We start from the raw sequence: 19,900 nt of genomic DNA, 5'->3' as shown, positions 1-19,900 counted from the left end.
AGTTTGCATTTATTCTTTACAAAGGTCTGAGGGAGAACTGACTTTACAACCATGATGCTTAGCCCAAGCTCCCTCTTGAGCAAGCTATTCCTCCCTGCTGAACCTCCTGTCCCCCTTTCTCTCTCTTGCCTTGGACATTTTATACTCCTGAGTTGGAGCTAATGAGATCCACTTGGAATGGCTGCCAGTGTGAGTCAGTAAAATTGCTCTGTAGCTCTGTACCTCTACATGGGGTCCTGAGGCTCAGCACCTGGTCACACTACCTTATAAATCTGGAATGTGCAGTCTTTCTCATTTAGATTGTAAGGTCCCTGGGGCATGAAACATGTCTACATCTGTAATTTGTACAGCACCAAGTACTCTGCATATGTTCTATACATAATGATATGACCTTGCCCTGAAAGATGCACTTCAAGAACAAGCTCCTCCCCATCTTTTAAAGGGGCAACTCCCCACTTATGCCATGCAGACACTCCATAAGCCTGAGAATGCCCTAGGGTTACTATGGGTCTGGTAAAATTAACCTTTTAGAAATTGGATGGAGCTGTGGGAAGGTTCCTGACTGATCATCTGTCTTGGCTAAATATGATTTCCGTAGGTTGATTTGGACCGGCTACCTAGGGCCATTCCTTCAGAGAGAGTAATTCCTGTGCAGGAATTAGCAGTCTATGCACCTGTTACCACAGGAGACTCCAGCTGGAAAAAAAGAGAAAAAAAGAGGCACTTCAATTTAGTGCAATTATCTCATTTTTCCCAGGATAAGGATCCTTGAGATATTTATCTGATTTACAAGGGTGTTCGGTCGATGTGGCAGGCATGAGGCCTTAAAGAGGCATTCATCAATTTCATAAGAATTTAAAAAAACAAGCGAGTGGGAAACAGATGCTGTGAAGAGAGACATTTCAGAGGCTGGAAAGGAAAAGAACCTCTCCTCTCTCTTTCTATTTTCACTGATGATAAATTAAACAATTTGCAGGAAATGGTGCCAGCCACAGCGAGTGTTGGATGTTGCTTCAAAGAGGTCACTAAATAGGAATGGGGGGAGCGTATTATTATGTATATTGCAGTAGTGCCCAGGTGCCCGCAGTTATGGACCAGGACCCCCTTGTGCTAGGTGTTGTACAAACAGAACAAAAAGACCGTCCCTGTCCCAAGGAACTTGCAGGCTAAGTATTTCCCATAAGTACTTTCCAAGGTGTTCTAAGTATGTATTTCTAGGGGAAAGTAAAGTATTTGAAATACTTTCTAAGGAACTTGTTTTGCCAAGTTAAGAACTTCCTTGGGAAAATAATGGATTTTAGATTTAGACCAGGATTCTAGAAGCCACTGGAGAACAGAGCAGAACTATGGGGCTTTGAGTCAGTTTGGCTTTGGGCACACAGGACTTCTCGTCTATTGTGTGCTCATTATTATGCTGATTAACCTGGCAGACCATGGGGGCGGGGGGACGGGGGGACAAGGCCAGAATGCCTGTCAGGCGAGAGTCTTCACTGTGTGCGCACCACCAGGCTTCTCACTGTTGGAAACTCATGGCTTGGTAATAGTACATCGTCCTAGGGCAGTAAGGACTTTAGTTAAAGAAGGGCAAGGGAGAAGAAGGAATGTTTTGCACAGCTCAAATAAAATTCTCCAACACTTTCAGGGGAAGAAAGCAAGTTGGAGAAGTCTCACCAAACACAGGGTCTCCCAACTCCAGTGACAGAAATAGACACAACTTGTGCTCAACAACCCCCCCACCCCCGCCAGCCCCGAAGCCTCTGAAGAAATAATCATGCCCCAGTGTCCAGGAGCCTTGAGTTAAGATACTATGGCCTCTTTATGCTTTTCTTGTTGCATGAAGAGGTCTTGATGGGGACAGACTGGCCTCCTAAGAATGTCCCCCAAGCAAGAGGCCTACCTAGATGCCGTAGAGCTGGTGTAAGGGCTTCACACGAGTTCTGTTCCCACTTGCAGTGCAAGGGGTGTGCACTGGGATGTGTGATGAAAGCAAGGGAGAGCATATAGAAAAGGGAACAGGCCAGAACACACCGCACTACAGCTAGTCTCTGTTCTAACTCACACTGAGGACCGGGAAGCTGCCTGTCTGCCTCAGAATCTGAGGCGTGCCAGGGTGGCTTAAAGCTAGCTTTGCCCCCACCCTCCCAAAGCTCTTGGAGAAACTGAGAATCAGGGTCCATATCTCAGTATTAAGGTTAAGAGCTAGCAGCTTTTATTGAGTACACCCAGCGCAACTGGAACTCCCAAGGCCACCCTAGAATCTATTAACTCTTGTCTAAGACCTGGGATACAGTCTTTGGGGAATGGTCTTTCATTCAGTTCGCTTGAAGTCCTGGCCAGGAGAACTCTCTGGGGCATTCCATTAGCCTCCCTCCACTAAAGTAGGATGGGACCAAAGTAGGATGGGGAACCAGGAGGAGCCCAAAGATCTTCAGAGCAACAATCTTAGCTCCTTCCCTCAAGGGGGCCTCCAGGATTCCAGCTGTTGTTTGTGAAGTAGCAATGACTGGAGTCCATGCAGAGGCATCACATCCAAGGTTACAATCTGGCTATTTTTATTTTCTGCTCCGAATGGGGAGACTTTGACTTCTTTAAATGTAAATGACTGCAGTTTCCTCACACTTCAGAGGAATTAAATTCACCATGTTCGATATTGCAGGCAGACTCGTCCTGGGATCCATCTCTCTTTGTTTCAGGTTAGGATGACAAAGGGCAGATCACCCCGAGGTACACCCAACAGAAGGTTTTCGATGCACCCGGTGCTCTGCTGCTGAGTTGATGGTTCTGCAGAGGTGGCTTTCCGCAGCCCGTTATGCAGAGCAATTTGATATTGTAACCTTAATGACATGGCCAAGTGAAAAGTGCCTCTTACCAAGCAAATGAGCAGCTTAGGCTACCTGAGAGCATTTGGCCTGCCCTTGTAATCACAGGTATTAGAGATGGAAAGGACTTATTAGGCTCTCTAAGCCATTGCCCTGCCCCAGAGGTCTATGATGAATGCTCACATTTTGGTTGCCTTTAAAAATCTATGCCTTGACTGCCATTTCCCCACCAAGAGCCTAGTGTTGAGTAAATACTGGGTTGTAATGTTTGCTGGTACATAAAATTACTCACATCAGCCAGATACAGAGGCTGGTTTGACACTGGTATGACTCCATGTCTCCCGTAGAATAGCTTCTGATGCATATGGGGATGGGGGAGGTGGGAATCAAGCCCATGATTTCTAATTTGTTTTTTCGCTTTCTCTTCCCCTTGACAGAGTGGTTTGATTTTTCTTTTGGATGCACTCATGGGGAGAGGAAGAGGGATGGGTTTAGCCTAAGCCCAGGACTGGATTCCCCTGGCACATATGGAGTCCTTACTGATGAAAGCTTGCTCTAGATGGGGGAAGACATCACTCTCTTCCATCGTCAGGCCTTTCTGGGTCAGTATCTCCCAGGCAGAGCGATGCTGTCTGGAGAATAAGGAGTGGGCAGGAGATACAATGACCCAGCACTTTCACCTCCATGGCTTCTCCCACCACTTTACAACTAGTACATTTAGGGCAACGCTACAGATGTATCCCACAGCACGGCAGCTCTAGTATCTGAAGATCATCTTCCCACATGGGGTGCATGTAAAATACAATCAGTGTAGAAAAGAAATGAAGGGTCACTCTCTGTTCCATGGATAGAACTGAGCGTGGGCATGGCTCACTGTGCCGAGACAGAGCGGATGCTAGGCACACACTTGGGCACAGGATACAGGTGCGAACGGTTAGCTGCTCACACCCAGGAGACCCAGTCAGTCTCCACCCAGGTGACTATTATTATTTATTAATTCTCAAGCTCGGACAGTAGTTTTAGACAGTGGTCCCTGAGGCATGGATCTAACCATAACCTCTGAGCTTTTCTTCCTTGGAGTGGGAGTGCAGGAGATTCCCGCAATCCCAGTACTTATCTCATTGCCAAGAAACACTTCCCTCTCACTGCAGAAAGGGTTGACCCCTTTCCTGGGAAGCCTCCTCAGTTGTCTCTCTCCTCAGGCCTCTTGACTTCTGCCAAGATCTCTTCTTAGGGCTAACAGGGAATCTCAGCTTGCTTCTGCTATGGCCACCAGCTGGCAGATGAGCAGGATATGTTGTCCAGTCCCATCCTTTACCTTCAGTTTGCTCAGAGCAAAATGGCAGGACCTGAATATCCTGCTGGTATAAGAAAGTAAACATAACGTTTATGTGACCCCTTCATCCTGCTTGCATTCACCTGAGGCCTGTATGCTTCTGAAGGGACTTGTCGTCGGCTACCCCTTGATATGAGGATGATGTCTGCCGGGGGAAAAGTCATTGAGGAGACTTAAGATGGCTGAGGAGTCCAATTTGTGCATTACAGGTTTTTCCACATGTGACAGGTGGTTGCTTGCAGAGAGCACAACTACTGGCTGGGATGCTATGCCCTTTCCTTCCTCCTCTGTTGTTTCTCAGCTTCTCGATCAAGGCGATTCTCTTCAAAACGGGCTGAGACTTGATGTACAATGCGATGCCACTGCAGTCTATTGCCACCCAGCTCTTCACAATTCATAGGGTCAATGCCTCCCTTCTTACAATGTACTTTCAGGGTATCTTTGTAGCATTTCCTCTGTCTCCCATGGGTCCTCTGACTGTGATTAAGTTGAGAAAAGAGGACTGGCTTTGGAAGATGAGCATCAGCCATCTGCACATAACCAGCCCAAGGAAGTTGATGTTTCATAAGGCTCCAGGCACTGGCTATGTAAAGTCATAACGCCGCACCAGTCACGGTTTTAAGGCTTTTACAAGGTGTTTTCTAGTCTCATCTGGTGAAATCAGATGCACTTTGTCACTGCGGACAGCACCACCATCCTTCCTGTCACTCCAACTTTTGATGACTCCCTCTCTCTTGCCAAGTCCAAATCCTGCTGCTTCTTCCTCCATGACATCCCAAAAAGCCAATCTTTTTCTCATTGCCTCTCTAGGTAAAACCATTCTCTGGGTCCTCTCCAGCTGACATCCTGACAACTGCAGCCTCCTCCTCTCTGGCCTCCACAGCCAGACCTTCTTTCAGGCTATGCAAAACACAACTACTAAGAGCATTCTCCTTGCCTGTCCCTGTGATCACAGCACCCACATCACTTCATTGGCTCCCTGTTTCCCCTTTCATCACATTTAAGCATCTTGTCCTCCCCTTTAAGCCCCTTCACAACTGTGCCCTTGATTGCTCAGCCACCATTGTCTCATTGCATCACTCCTTGCTCCCATGCATTGCCAATAATGCTAGGCTGCAATGGCCATTTGTCTGTTTCTCCCACCAGTATCTCTGTTTTCCCACCCTGAACCAATCCTTAAAGCTACCACCCTCTCCTCCTCTCTAAGATACCAGCTACTGTTGTCTAGGATGTGGAAGAGTCGGAGAAGGCCGATATATATTGATTTGTAGGCTAAAGCAAACCTGGAAAGAACCTGGAACCATCAAGCTGTGCATGTTGTTAGCCTGTGCAACCACGGGATCTTCCTACTGTCCCCTCCATTCTCCTGCCCTCTTCCCTGCTACATTTGTTACACTCACTTGTTTGAAATTAGTCCTTGTGTATGTTTGACAGCACCCAGCACAACGGGGTCCCAAACCGGATTGGGACTGTCGGGTGCTAATAATAAAATGGCATGTAAGAAACACTGGGATGCTGAGCAGCGGAGGTGCCAGGGCAACTGTGCAGCCAATCAATCCTGCTGTGACTTCATCTCCTTTGGAAAGAGGGATGAACTCCCTCATTTCCACTCACCTGCCCACCAGTCCCATCTTATTCCATCTCCCTCTCAGCATCATCCACACTGCCCCCTTCTGTCCCTCTTCACTTTGTGTGGTGTTGCTCACTCAGTGCAAGGGAATTGGTCTGCCGAGCAGAGAGGTCACTCAGGAGGCAAGTGTAGGGCAAAGAGTCGGCTGCTGAGCATCATCTCATAGATTCATAGTTTTTAAGGCCACAAGAGATTATTTTGATCATCCAGTCTGACCACCTGCATAACACAGGCCAGAGAATTACACCCAGAATTACATTCCTGCGTCAAGCCCGTAACTTGTGGTTGAGTGAGCATACCATGCAGACAGCCATCCCATCCTGATTTAAAGGCTTCAAGTGACGGGGAATCCATTACATCCCTAGGTAAGTGGTTCCAATGGTAAATTATCCTCACTTAAAAATTTGAGCCTGATTTCTAAAGTGATCTTGTCCAGTTTCAGTTTCACAGCCGTGGCTCTTGTTATATCTTTGTCTGCTAAACTGAAGAGCAGTCAAAAATTTTCTCCCTGGGTAGGTACTTATAGACCACAATCAAGTCACCTCTTAACCTTCTTCTTCAGTCTCTCACTATAATGCAGGTTTTCCAGACCTCAGATCATTTCTGTAGTTCTTTTCTGAAACCTTTCCAATTTTGTCATAGAATCATAGAATATCAGGGTTGGAAGGGACCTCAGGAGGTCATCTAGTCCAACCCCCTGCTCAAAGCAGGACCAATCCCCAATTAAATCATCCCAGCCAGGGCTTTGTCAAGCCTGACCTTAAAAACTTCTAAGGAAGGAGATTCTACCACCTCCCTAGGTAACGCATTCCAGTGTTTCACCACCCTCCTAGTGAAAAAGTTTTTCCTAATATCCAACCTAAACCTCCCCCACTGCAACTTGAGACCATTACTCCTTGTCCTGTCCTCTTCTACCACTGAGAATAGTCTAGAACCATCCTCTCTGGAACCACCTCTCAGGTAGTTGAAAGCAGCTATCAAATCCCCCCTCATTCTTCTCTTCTGCAGACTAAACAATCCCAGTTCCCTCAGCCTCTCCTCATAAGTCATGTGTTCCAGACCCCGAATCATTTTTGTTGCCCTTCGCTGGACTCTCTCCAATTTATCCACATCCTTCTTGTAGTGCGGGGCCCAAAACTGGACACAGTACTCCAGATGAGGCCTCACCAATGTCGAATAGAGGGGAACGATCATGTCCCTCGATCTGCTCGCTATGCCCCTACTTATACATCCCAAAATACCACTGGCCTTCTTGGCAACAAGGGCACACTGTTGACTCATATCCAGCTTCTCATCCACTGTCACTCCTAGGTCCTTTTCCGCAGAACTGCTGCCTAGCCATTCGGTCCCTAGTCTGTAGCGGTGCATTGGGTTCTTCCGTCCTAAGTGCAGGACCCTGCACTTATCCTTGTTGAACCTCATCAGATTTCTTTTGGCCCAATCCTCCAATTTGTCTAGGTCCCTCTGTACCCTATCCCTGCCCTCCAGCGTATCTACCACTCTTCCTAGTTTAGTATCATCCGCAAATTTGCTGAGCATGCAATCCACACCACCCTCCAGATCATTTATGAAGATATTGAACAAAACCGGCCCCAGGACTGACCCTTGGGGCACTCCGCTTGATACCGGCTGCCAACTAGACATGGAGCCATTGATCACTACCCGCTGAGCCCGACAATCTATCCAACTTTCTACCCACCTTATAGTCCATTCATCCAGCCCATACTTCTTTAACTTGCTGACAAGAATACTGTGGGAGACCGTGTCAAAAGCTTTGATAAAGTCAAGAAACAATACATCCACTGCTTTCCCTTCATCCACAGAACCAGTAATCTCATCATAGAAGGTGATTAGATTAGTCAGGCATGACCTTCCCTTGGTGAATCCATGCTGACTGTTCCTGATCACTTTCCTCTCCTGTAAGTGCTTCAGGATTGATTCCTTGAGGACCTGCTCCATGATTTTTCCGGGGACTGAGGTGAGGCTGACTGGCCTGTAGTTCCCAGGATCCTCCTTCTTCCCTTTTTTAAAGACTGGCACTACATTAGCCTTTTTCCAGTCATCCGGGACTTCCCCATCCATTTCAAGTCTGCATACCAGAATGGGACACACTATCTCAGTGGCTATCTCACTAAGGGTATGTCTACACTACGAAATTAGGTCGAATTTATAGAAGTCGGTTTTTTAGAAATCGGTTTTATATATTCGAGTGTGTGTGTCCCCACAGAAAATTCTCTAAGTGCATTAATTGCATTAACTCAGCGGAGTGCTTCCACAGTACCGAGGCAAGCGTCGACTTCCGGAGTGTTGCACTGTGGGTAGCTATCCCACAGTTCCCGCAGTCTCCGCTGCCCATTGGAATTCTGGGTTGAGATCCCAATGCCTGATGGGGCTAAAACACTGTCGCGGGTAGTTCTGGGTACATATCGTCAGGCCCCTGTTCCCTCCCTCCCTCCGTGAAAGCAAGGGCAGACAATCGTTTCGCGCCTTTTTTCTTGAGTTACCTGTGCAGACGCCATACCATGGCAAGCATGGAGCCCGCTCAGGTAACCGTCACCGTATGTCTCCTGGGTGCTGGCAGATGCAGTACGGCATTGCTACACAGCAGCAGCAACCCATTGCCTTGTGGCAGCAGACGGTACAATAGGACTGGTAGCCGTCATCGTCATGTCCGAGGTGCTCCTGGCCAGACATTAGAAGTGACTTGACCAGGTCATTCTCTTTAGTCCTGCAGTCAGTCCTATTGAACCATCTTATGGTGAGCAGGCAGGTGATACAGATTGCTAGCAGTCCTATTGTACCATCTTCTGCCGAGCAGCCATGAGATGTGGATGGCTTGCAGTACTTCTGCACCGTCTGCTGCCAGCCAAAGATGTAAAAGATAGATGGAGTGGATCAAAACAAGAAATAGACCAGCTTTGTTTTGTACTCATTTGCTTTCCCCCCACCCCCGTCTAGGGGACTCCTTCCTCTAGGTCACACTGCAGTCACTCACAGAGAAGGTGCAGCGAGGTAAATCTAGCCATGTTTCAATCAGAGGCCAGACCAACCTGCTTGTTCCAATAAGAACAATTACTTAGGTGCACCATTTCTTATTGGAACCCTCCGTGAAGTCCTGCCTGAAATACTCCTTGATGTAAAGCCACCCCCTTTGTTGATTTTAATTCCCTGTAAGCCAACCCTGTAAGCCATGTCGTCAGTCGCCCCTCCCTCCGTCAGAGCCACGACAGACAATCGTTCCGCGCCTTTTTTCTGTGCGGACGCCATACCAAGGCAAGCATGGAGGCCGCTCAGCTCACTTTGGCAATTAGGAGCACATTAAACACCACACGCATTATCCAGCAGTATATGCAGCACCAGAACCTGGCAGAGCGATACCGGGCAAGGAGGCGACGTCAGCGCGGTCACGTGAGTGATCAGGACATGGACACAGATTTCTCTGAAAGCATGGGCCCTGCCAATGCATGCATCATGGTGCTAATGGGGCAGGTTCATGCTGTGGAACGCCGATTCTGGGCTCGGGAAACAAGCACAGACTGGTGGGACCGCATAGTGTTGCAGGTCTGGGACGATTCCCAGTGGCTGCGAAACTTTCGCATGCGTAAGGGCACTTTCATGGAACTTTGTGACTTGCTTTCCCCTGCCCTGAAGCGCATGAATACCAAGATGAGAGCAGCCCTCACAGTTGAGAAGCGAGTGGCGATAGCCCTGTGGAAGCTTGCAACGCCAGACAGCTACCGGTCAGTTGGGAATCAATTTGGAGTGGGCAAATCTACTGTGGGGGCTGCTGTGATGCAAGTAGCCCACGCAATCAAAGATCTGCTGATATCAAGGGTAGCAACCCTGGGAAATGTGCAGGTCATAGTGGATGGCTTTGCTGCAATGGGATTCCCTAAGTGTGGTGGGACCATAGACGGAACCCATATCCCTATCTTGGCACCGGAGCACCAAGCCAGCAAGTACATAAACCGCAAGGGGTACTTTTCAAGTGCTGCAAGCTCTGGTGGATCACAAGGGACGTTTCACCAACATCAACGTGGGATGGCCAGGAAAGGTACATGACGCTCGCATCTTCAGGAACTCTGGTCTGTTTCAAAAGCTGCAGGAAGGGACTTTATTCCCAGATCAGAAAATAACTGTTGGGGATGTTGAAATGCCTATAGTTATCCTTGGGGACCCAGCCTACCCCTTAATGCCACGGCTCATGAAGCCGTACACAGGCAGCCTGGACAGTAGTCAGGAGCTGTTCAACTACAGGCTGAGCAAGTGCAGAATGGTGGTAGAATGTGCATTTGGACGTTTAAAGGCGCGCTGGCGCAGTTTACTGACTTGCTTAGACCTCAGCGAAACCAAAATTCCCACTGTTATTACTGCTTGCTGTGCGCTCCACAATATCTGTGAGAGTAAGGGGGAGACGTTTATGGCGGGGTGGGAGGTTGAGGCAAATCGCCTGGCTGCTGGTTACACACAGCCAGACACCAGGGCGGTTAGAAGAGCACAGGAGGGCGGGTACGCATCAGAGAAGCTTTGAAAACCAGTTTCATGACTGGCCAGGCTACGGTGTGAAAGTTCTGTTTGTTTCTCCTTGATGAACCCCCCCGCCCCTTGGTTCACTCTACTTCCCTGTAAGCTAACCACCCTCCCCTCCTCCCTTTGATCACCGCTTGCAGAGGCAATAAAGTCATTGTTGCTTCACATTCATGCATTCTTTATTCATTCATCACACAAATAGGGGGATGATTACCAAGGTAGCCCAGGAGGGGTAGTGGAGGAGGGATGGAAAATGCCACACAGCACTTTAAAAGTTTACAACTTTAAAATTTATTGAATGCCAGCCTTCTGTTTTTTGGGCAATCCTCTGTGGTGGAGTGGCCGGTTGGCCGGAGGCCCCCCCACCGCGTTCTTGGGCGTCTGGGTGTGGAGGCTATGGAACTTGGGGAGGAGGGAGGTTGGTTACACAGGGGCTGTAGTGGCAGTCTGTGTTCCAACTGCCTTTGCTGCAGCTCAACCATACACTGGAGCATACTGGTTTGATCCTCCAGCAGCCTCAGCATTGAATCCTGCCTCCTCTCATCACGCTGCTGCCACATTTGAGCTTCAGCCCTGTCTTCAGCCCGCCACTTACTCTCTTCAGCCCGCCATTTACTCTCTTCAGCCCGTCACCTCTCCTCCCAGTCATTTTGTGCTTTCCTGCACTCTGACATTATTTGCCTCCACGCATTCGTCTGTGCTCTGTCAGTGTGGGAGGACAGCATGAGCTCAGAGAACATTTCATCACGAGTACGTTTTTTTTTCTTTCTAATCTTCACTAGCCTGTGGGAAGGAGAAGATCCTGTGATAATTGAAACACATGCAGCTGGTGGAGAAAAAAAAAGGGACAGCGGTATTTAAAAAGACACATTTTATAAAACAGTGGCTACACTCTTTCAGGGTAAACCTTGCTGTTAACATTACATACATAGCACATGTGCTTTCGTTACAAGGTCGCATTTTGCCTTCCCCCACCGCGTGGCTACCCCCTCAACCCTCCCCCCTCCCCGTGGCTAACAGCGGGGAACATTTCTGTTCAGCCACAGGCAAACAGCCCAGCAGGAACGGGCACCTCTGAGTGTCCCCTCAAGAAAAGCACCCTATTTCAACCAGGTGACCATGAATGATATCTCACTCTCCTGAGGATAACACAGAGAGATAAAGAACGGATGTTGTTTGAACGCCAGCAAACATACACTGCAATGCTTTGTTGTACAATGATTCCCGAGTACGTGTTACTGGCCTGGAATGGTAAAGTGTCCTACCATGGAGGACGCAATAAGGCTGCCCTCCCCAGAAACCTTTTGCAAAGGCTTTGGGAGTACATCCAGGAGAGCCGCGAATGCCAGGGCAAATTAATCCTTTCACATGCTTGCTTTTAAACCATGTATAGTATTTTAAAAGATACACTCACCGGAGGTCCCTTCTCCACCTGCCGGGTCCAGGAGGCAGCCTTGGGTGGGTTCGGGGGGTACTGGCTCCAGGTCCAGGGTGAGAAACAGTTCCTGGCTGTCGGGAAAACCGGTTTCTCGGCTTGCTTGCTGTGAGCTATCTACAACCTCATCATCATCATCATCATCTTCTTCATCCCCAAAACCTGCTTCCGTGTTGCCTCCATCTCCATTGAAGGAGTCAAACAACACGGCTGGGGTAGTGGTGGCTGAACCCCCTAAAATGGCATGCAGCTCATCACAGAAGCGGCATGTTTGGGGCTCTGACCCGGAGCGGCCGTTCGCCTCTCTGGTTTTCTGGTAGGCTTGCCTCAGCTCCTTAAGTTTCATGCGGCACTGCTTTGGGTCCCTGTTATGGCCTCTGTCCTTCATGCCCTGGCAGATTTTGACAAAGGTTTTGGCATTTCGAAAACTGGAACGGAGTTCTGATAGCACGGATTCCTCTCCCCATACAGCGATCAGATCCCGTACCTCCCGTTCAGTCCATGCTGGAGCTCTTTTGCGATTCTGGGACTCCATCATGGTCACCTCTGCTGATGAGCTCTGCATGGTCACCTGCAGCTTGCCACGCTGGCCAAACAGGAAATGAGATTCAAAAGTTCGCAGTTCTTTTCCTGTCTACCTGGCCAGTGCATCTGAGTTGAGAGTGCTGTCCAGAGCGGTCACAATGGAGCACTCTGGGACAGCTCCCGGAGGCCAATACCGTCGAATTGTGTCCACAGTACCCCAAATTCGACCCGGCAAGGCCGATTTAAGCGCTAATCCACTTGTCAGGGGTGGAGTAAGGAAATCGATTTCAAGAGCCCTTTAAGTTGAAATAAAGGGCTTCATCGGGTGGACGGGTGCAGGTTTACATCGATTTAACGCTGCTAAATTTGACCTAAAGTCCTAGTGTAGACCAGGGCTAATGCTGTATGCAGTTGTAATATCAGAGGTAGTTGGAAATATTTAGTCAAAACATGTTTTCATTGGAATTTGCCAATTCGTTGAAATCAAAACGTTTTGTGGAGATGTTTTGGTTTTGGCAAAGTCGCTTCAGAAACCAGGCAGGGTTCCACCAGCTCTCAAGCTCTGCATCTCCAGGGCAGCCCACCAGGCAGACTGCCCTGGAGTCAGGGCTCCATTCCCTTTCATGGAGAATTTCAAAATTTGGGGTGTTTTGTTCTGAATCGGAACAAAACCAAATGTGAAAATATTGAAATGATTCACAAAAGGGAATAAGAAAAGGAGGACTTGTGGCACCTTAGAGACTAACAAATTTATTTGAGCATAAGCTTTCGTGAGCTACAGCCCACATCATCGGATGCATGCAGTGGAAAATACAGTGGGGAGATTTATATACACAGAGAACATGAAACAATGGGTGTTACCATACACACTGTAACGAGAGTGATCAGGTAAGGTGAGCAGGGGGCGGGAATCTTTTGTAGTGATAATCAAGGTGGGCCATTTCCAGCCGCCAACCTTGATTATCACTACAAAAGGTCTGTCCGTCTGTCCGTTCCCCCCCGCTCTCCTGCTGGTTATCGCTCACCTTACCTGATCACTCTCGTTACTCCCTTTTGGAGTCACTGCAGTCCAGGATACAGTCCCCTGTCCTGCAAGTGAGACTTCCATTCTTTGTTCCTAGATGTCTGACCTTGTATTTGGCCTCATTTGTCTCTCCTTTCTCTCCTCCTCATCTAGCTCCCTCCTCGTCATTCTTCACTCCTTATTCATTTGCTTTCTCCAGTGCTTTGCACTTCCCCTCTAATGCTGCAGAAAGGACCTAGACTCCAGAGATGCCACTATTGTGCCTTGAAGGCTAGTTAATTTTCAGGGTTTCATTAGCTTTTGGGGCTTAATGCTCTTAGTGGTAGTCAATACCCATAAAGTGTTCAAAAGTGCGGAAGGAAAACAAGGAGCTTTACCAGTCTCTAGCCAAACACTGTCAGATTAAACTGAAGGAGAGAGAGAAGGAAGAGGAGGGAGGAAGGTGGGAAGAGAAAGAAAGAAAGGGAGTCAGGGAGAAGGGAAGCAGAAAAGGGAAGCGGTGAAGGAGGGAGAGAAGTTCAAAGAGAGAAAATGCTGTAGCTTAACTCAGCTCTTGAAGTCACCTGGGGGAGTCATTGACTAAGAGGTCACTGACCTATGTGAGTAAATTTCTATAATAAACTGGAGAAAGTACTGGCAGGCCCCAGTGATTTAGTTTAGAAATTGCAGTAGTTGAACTCCCCTCAAATACAATTCAGCAGGACTGTTAGTAAGCGCGAAGCCCTTGCCAGCCTCAATATGGATTACTTTCCCTTGTCCCTTAAGTTCATCTCTTTACAGCATGGTTATGTTCTCATAAATTTGTTGCAGTGGGCTTACCGGCAGCTGGCCTATTGGAAAGGATTTGTGTTCGCCGGAAAAGGCTCCTGGATAAAGCTCTGTTTGGCAACGTGCCCCTGTAAGTCCCCTCAGCGGCTGTATTGTTACGTGGAATAATAGCTTTTTTGAGGGCCAGCAAAACCCAAGGTCAAGGATCTAACTGAAGCACCAAGTCCAGCCCATGGTGTGGGCGCACACACACACATCAGTATATCATTGTCTGCTGCTATTCCACTGGATGCTGCCCTCCCCTATAATAAAAAACAGTATGACTTTGATAAAGTTTAGGCAGCCTTTATCAAAGGGGAGAGATTTTTGAAGGCATAAATGACATTAGGCTCCTGACTCACGTGGAAGGTCAATATATGCCATGTTGTTGTAGCTGTGTCAGCCCCAGGCTACTAGAGAGACATGGAGGGTGCGGTAATACCTGTTATTGGACCAACTTCTGTTGGTGAGAGAGACAAGCTTTTGAGTTTAGACAGAGCCATTCTGCAGGTCTGGGAAAGGTATTCACAGTGTCACAAAGTCGAACAGATAATTTAGCCTAAGTAGTTAGTACTTATTCTATGGGACCATTCAAGGTGAAGTGACCCATTAACACTCCTGTAGTCATAGGACAAAAAGCGGGGTTATTACAACAATCTAACCCACTACCCCCCCCTTTTTGTCCTATGACACAGGACTGCAGGGCAGGGCTCCTCTCTAAGTGCAGGTGATAGAACCCTGTATAAAGATACTGTGTAATTTATGCTGAATCATGTTAGCGGGTGGATCTTGTTAGCTCCAACCAGTACACAAGGAGGTTTGGTTTGTCTCCTTGAGGCAGAAGGAACTAGGGGGAGGGGGCAGATGTGGTCCTTTGAGAAGCTATAGGAATGGCCAAACTGGGGGGGGAAAGCTTATGTTAAGATGTATGTGTTATTATTGTGTGTTGGAATTAGTAATAGTGGCAAGTCCCAGAAAGGGGGTAAATTTGGGCTCTACACAGTGTGTATATTCTCTTTAGAGCAGGGTGGGAACTCAATAGGCTAACACAATTATGCACAGCCATTTACATCTCCACTCATGGCCATGGGCTACCCAAACACTCCTATATCTATCTAGAAATCTGCTCACGTACACCCTGTATATACAAATATACTGTCCCATATACACCCACATCTACCCATACTCTCCATGCTCCACGTTCACAGTTTCCCTTCCCACCTGCTTGCACATCAATCTCTCACTTTATCTAAACAAGTCCAAATCTACGGCGGTTGCTATTAAAAAGATGAACAGTTGCCTTAGTGTGGTGTCTGAGATGCTGAGATACTCTGTTTATAATATATGGTATCTGCAATATTGCAGCTACCACAATACGACAACTGTTAGTAGATGTTGACTTTGTAAAGGCAATCACTTGTTCTGCATCCCATACACTGAGTATGTGAGCATCTCCACTTCATTACTGCTTGACACCCAGTGTCATCATTTACACCAGTGGCTCTCCAACTTTTTTACTGGCGACCCCTTTCACATAGCAAGCCTCTGAGTGCGACCCCCCCTTATAAATTAAAAACACTTTTTAATATATTTAACACTATTTTAAATACTGGAGGCTAAGCGGGATTTGGCGTGGAGGTTGACTGCTCACGACCCCCCATGTAATAACTTCACGACGCCCTGAGGGGTCCTGATCCCCAGTTTGAGAACCCCTGATTTACACTTGTGCAGAATGGGTGTCAGACATAATCATTGGGGCGAATGAGTGGAGAATTCTCATCTGGTTTCACTTCACGCCCACTTTGCATAGGCGTAAATGGCAACACAATATGTAGGGCAGTGGAGAATCAAGCACCTCGAGGTCAGTTGGACTAGTCGTGTGAGTAAGTACTACTCAGCTTTCAGAGTAGCAGCCGTTTTAGTCTGTATTCGCAAAAAGAAAAGGAGTACTTGTGGTACCTTAGAGACGAACAAATTTATTTGAGCATAAGTTTCGTGAGCTACAGCTCACTTCATCGTGAGCTGCAGCTCACGAAAGCTTATGCTCAAATAAATTTGTTAGTCTCTAAGGTGCCACAAGTACTCCTTTTCTTTTTACTACTCAGCTTGTGTGCAAGCATGGCAGGATTAGGCCTTAAGCAAAGGAAGGAAGCACTCTTTTCCTAACCAGATATCTTGCATGGGAGACCAGGTGCATGCCAATAAGGATAGTATATGTGTTGAGAGCTTCAAGCCCTGGGTATCTGGACTCTATTGAATCGAGTAATCATTTCCACCTTTCTGTTCTGCTCCCAGGGAACTGGCTTTTATTCATGAGCTGCACAGTGTGCCTTAAAAATAAAATAAAATAAAATAAAAAAAAATCCAAAAGAACATTGCATTCCTTGTTGTTTGATCTTTGAGGAGTGTTGAAGAAATCTCTTTAGGGCTCTGCCTCCCCCAGTAGTGCTACTAAAGAGATTATAGGCCTAGTGTTTTCACAGGCAAACACCAGGCCTCTGGGCCTAGCACACTAATCCAGACAAAGGATAACAGAGGCCTAATTAATTCTCATGTCTCAGAATCTGATAACAGCGCTGTACACAGCTGAGTCCGTAAGGACTTAATGAGTTTAATCGACTGCACTTGATGATTTTATTTGAAACCCTGTGCCGCAAATTAAACTATTAAAAATGCACTTGAACTTGATTGGCAGCTGTAATCCTGACAAAGTCTACTTAATCCCTGAGTCAGAAAGTAGGGCTGCCACACAACTTCTCTTATGTTCCAAAGTGAGGCAGGGTACAGAAGGAAGGCAGAAAGCTGAGGTTTCAGGAGAGGCCTTTGGCTGGTGGTGAGAAGGAGCTGGGTTTGAGAGCGAGCAGGGCTTTGGAGGACACCTAAATATGGGACTAGGAATCAGAAATGTGTAAACAACGAGGTGCGTTCGTTAGGGTAATTTGAGGGCATGTGGTGTTTGTAACTAGGGGACGACATTGAACCAAAGAAAATATAGGCTCAACATTGAGGGAACAATTTGCCAATGAGATGGTCCCATGGCAAGATCCCAGGGAAATAGGGCTGCAGTCTTTAGGAGGTTGTGGAGGACAGAGAGAGCCTTATCTGGGTTTATCCAAACCCAGATGAAGAGTTAGGCTCAGGCAATGGGTGAAGATTTGAGTCTATGCTTATTTTCCATTGAAGTGTTTTTCCTGTCCCTGTTCTCCCAGGTGTGTAGAGCGGCACGTTGGGAAATTCAGCTGCTAGATTAGCTAAACTAAGTAACATCTACCCCAGGGGTGGCCAACCTGAGCTTGAGAAGGAGCCAGAATTTACCAATTGGTAAAGAGCCACAGTAATACATCAGCAGCCCCCCATCAGCTCCCCCCACCCCACTCCCAGCACCTCCTGCCCACTGGCAGCCCCACCGATCAGCACCTCCCACTCCCTCCCTGCACCTCCCGATCAGCTGTTTTGTGGCGTGCAGGAGGCTCTGGGGGGAAGAGGGAAGTGCGAGGGCACCTCAGGCTCAGGGGGAAGGGGCGGGAAGGGGTGGAGTGGGGTCAGAGCCTGTGGCAGAGCCAGGGGTTGAGTAGTGAGCACCCCCCAGCACAGTGGAAAGTTGGTGCCTGTAGCTCCAGCCCCAGAGTCGGTGCCTAGACAAAGAGCCGCATATTAACTTCTGAAGAGCCGCATGTGGCTCCGGAGCCACAGGTTGGCCACCCCGATCTAGCTCCTGTGGGCAGCTGAACTCACAGAGCTTTCCAGCCACTCAGTGCAATTCCAAGGAAGGGGAATTAGTGGCAAAAATGTGAGGTGTGTAAATGGATTCTACCAACAATCCTGGTGAAAGACAGGAGAAAGTTCATACATACATGCATGTAGACACGCATGCCTGAACAGTTTTGCAGACATGCATAGTCAAACTTCCTTTGTCAGAGCCATCCATACTCATAGATACACACTGAAAATTGTGCACTTGCTCACACACATACTCTTCTGCATACACAGATAAATACACCCTCATACACATGCACATTAAAGCACTCACACTCTCGCACCCTCTCATATAAACACACACAAATACATGCATGTATACATTGATTCTGCTCAGAATGCGGCATTGGCTAGTGAGTAAAATAGCACAGAGCTTCTTATGGAAAGTCTCATACCCCTCCTCTGATATGAAGTCACTTGTGTGAGATTTTTAAAAATCATAAACCTATTTTCAAATAAACAATCATGCTTATTGGAGTATCCTTTAAGAAACGACAGGTCTCTTATCCCTCTTAACGTGCATACAGAAGCCACCATTAACACTATTAAATGTTGGGAGACTGTCAAGAAGTGGGAATAGACCCCAGTTATGTCTTCACTCCAAAAAAAAAAAAAAAAAAAAGGCATTATTTTTACCTATATCCCTGCTTGTGGTTGATCTCATGTAGCTACCTCACAGTACAAAGTGCAGTGCCTTTTCCCCCTAAACATTTACAGTGGGATCGCTAACACACACCATTTTGACGGTGAGGACAAAGCATCCCTCCGCTGATTAGCAGAAGTGGGAGCATAGCCACCATAGTGAAACAGATCAATGGCTCATCTAACTGGGTGTCCTGCTTCAAACACTAACCAGTGCTGGACGCATCCGTGAAAGGAGAATCCTTCCTCCATAGTACTCCTAATGGTGCAATAATGGATCTGACCAGAAAAATTCAGGTGCTGAAAGAAGTCGTGTTGATTATTCAGTCAGTGGGATTCTTCCCTCTGCATCAGGGCAGAACAGAATGAGGGGAGCTTTCAGATGAGAAGGAACTCAAGGGCTCTTCCCACTTGTCATTCAAAACTCTGGCACTTTTTTCCAAGAGTACAGTTGTTATTTACAAATTCCAGCTTGGCTGATTATTTTATGCTTCCCTAAGTTTTCCCTACAGTTTCAAATGGATGTGGCTTTCTTCAGTGCGTCATGTCCTAAAATGTTATATAATGTTGCAGTTCAATGTTAAACAGTCATGTACTTCCTTGGCAGTGGTTGCAATTTTATTTTTGACTGGAAAAAAAAAATAGCATGAGAAACGGTCCCTGAATATGTTGTCAGAAAAGTGCTTGACAGTCTGGGTGGAGGAAAGCTGTTAGACAAAGGCAAGATATTGCTTGTAAATTGCAGAAGTCAAATCTATTAAATATACGTGGTGCTGCTTGGATTAAACTGCACAGTGTCTCTGAATCCTTCCCTTAACCTGGACACATTGGAGCATTCGGTTATCACAAAATTCCCTGAATAGTGGCCAAATAAGTGGTTGTCCTTAAACCATGTGGTTGGTAATACTCTAGTATGGAAGGCAGAAGTGGCCATTAATTAGATGTTCATATGGCCCATATAACATTGCAATAGAATTATTCCATGTTATTGGTGCCCTGTCAAATCAGATGAACCCACCTGAGCTTCTAGCTTTTGTCATACATACAGCAGATTGGGAGATGATGTCTGAGAGCAGTAGGACTGGCATAATCCCACCTCCTAGCACTGGAGAGCTGCAGACATCAGAGGGAGGGAGGCATGGTGGAGCAGCAGGTCAGCATGGGAACATGGTGTGTGGCCAGCTCTATGCACATGGCCAAATATTTACTCTTGGTTTCAATACTGACCTCTTTTCTCCCTCAAGCTAAATAATTGAGCATGGAGGCCTTGAAAGGCTAATTTCCCATTTGTTCAATGTTTCAGGACTCTCAGCTCATGAAAACCCGACCTGCTGGTTGCTTATTCAAATCCAAGTGCCCTTTTTCCCCCCTTGAAACTCCATAAAATAAAATTAAT

At 47.2% G+C, this 19,900-nt stretch overlaps 1 long non-coding RNA gene across 1 annotated transcript in view; it reads left to right on the top strand.

The window, feature by feature from the left end:
- Positions 1-13,021, top strand: part of LOC122466466 — a 29,710-nt gene extending 16,689 nt beyond the window's left edge. Inside the window, exon 5 of the long non-coding RNA XR_006291982.1 lies at positions 12,989-13,021. This is a non-coding gene — a long non-coding RNA (uncharacterized LOC122466466). The remainder of the gene's footprint in view (positions 1-12,988) is intronic.
- The last annotated feature ends 6,879 nt before the right edge of the window (positions 13,022-19,900 follow it).

The sequence above is a fragment of the Chelonia mydas genome, chromosome 7 (assembly GCF_015237465.2).
Source record: "Chelonia mydas isolate rCheMyd1 chromosome 7, rCheMyd1.pri.v2, whole genome shotgun sequence".
NCBI lineage: Eukaryota > Metazoa > Chordata > Testudines > Cheloniidae > Chelonia > Chelonia mydas.
The sequence above is the reverse complement of the archived record's forward strand: the minus strand, read 5'-3'. Positions and strand labels throughout refer to the sequence as shown.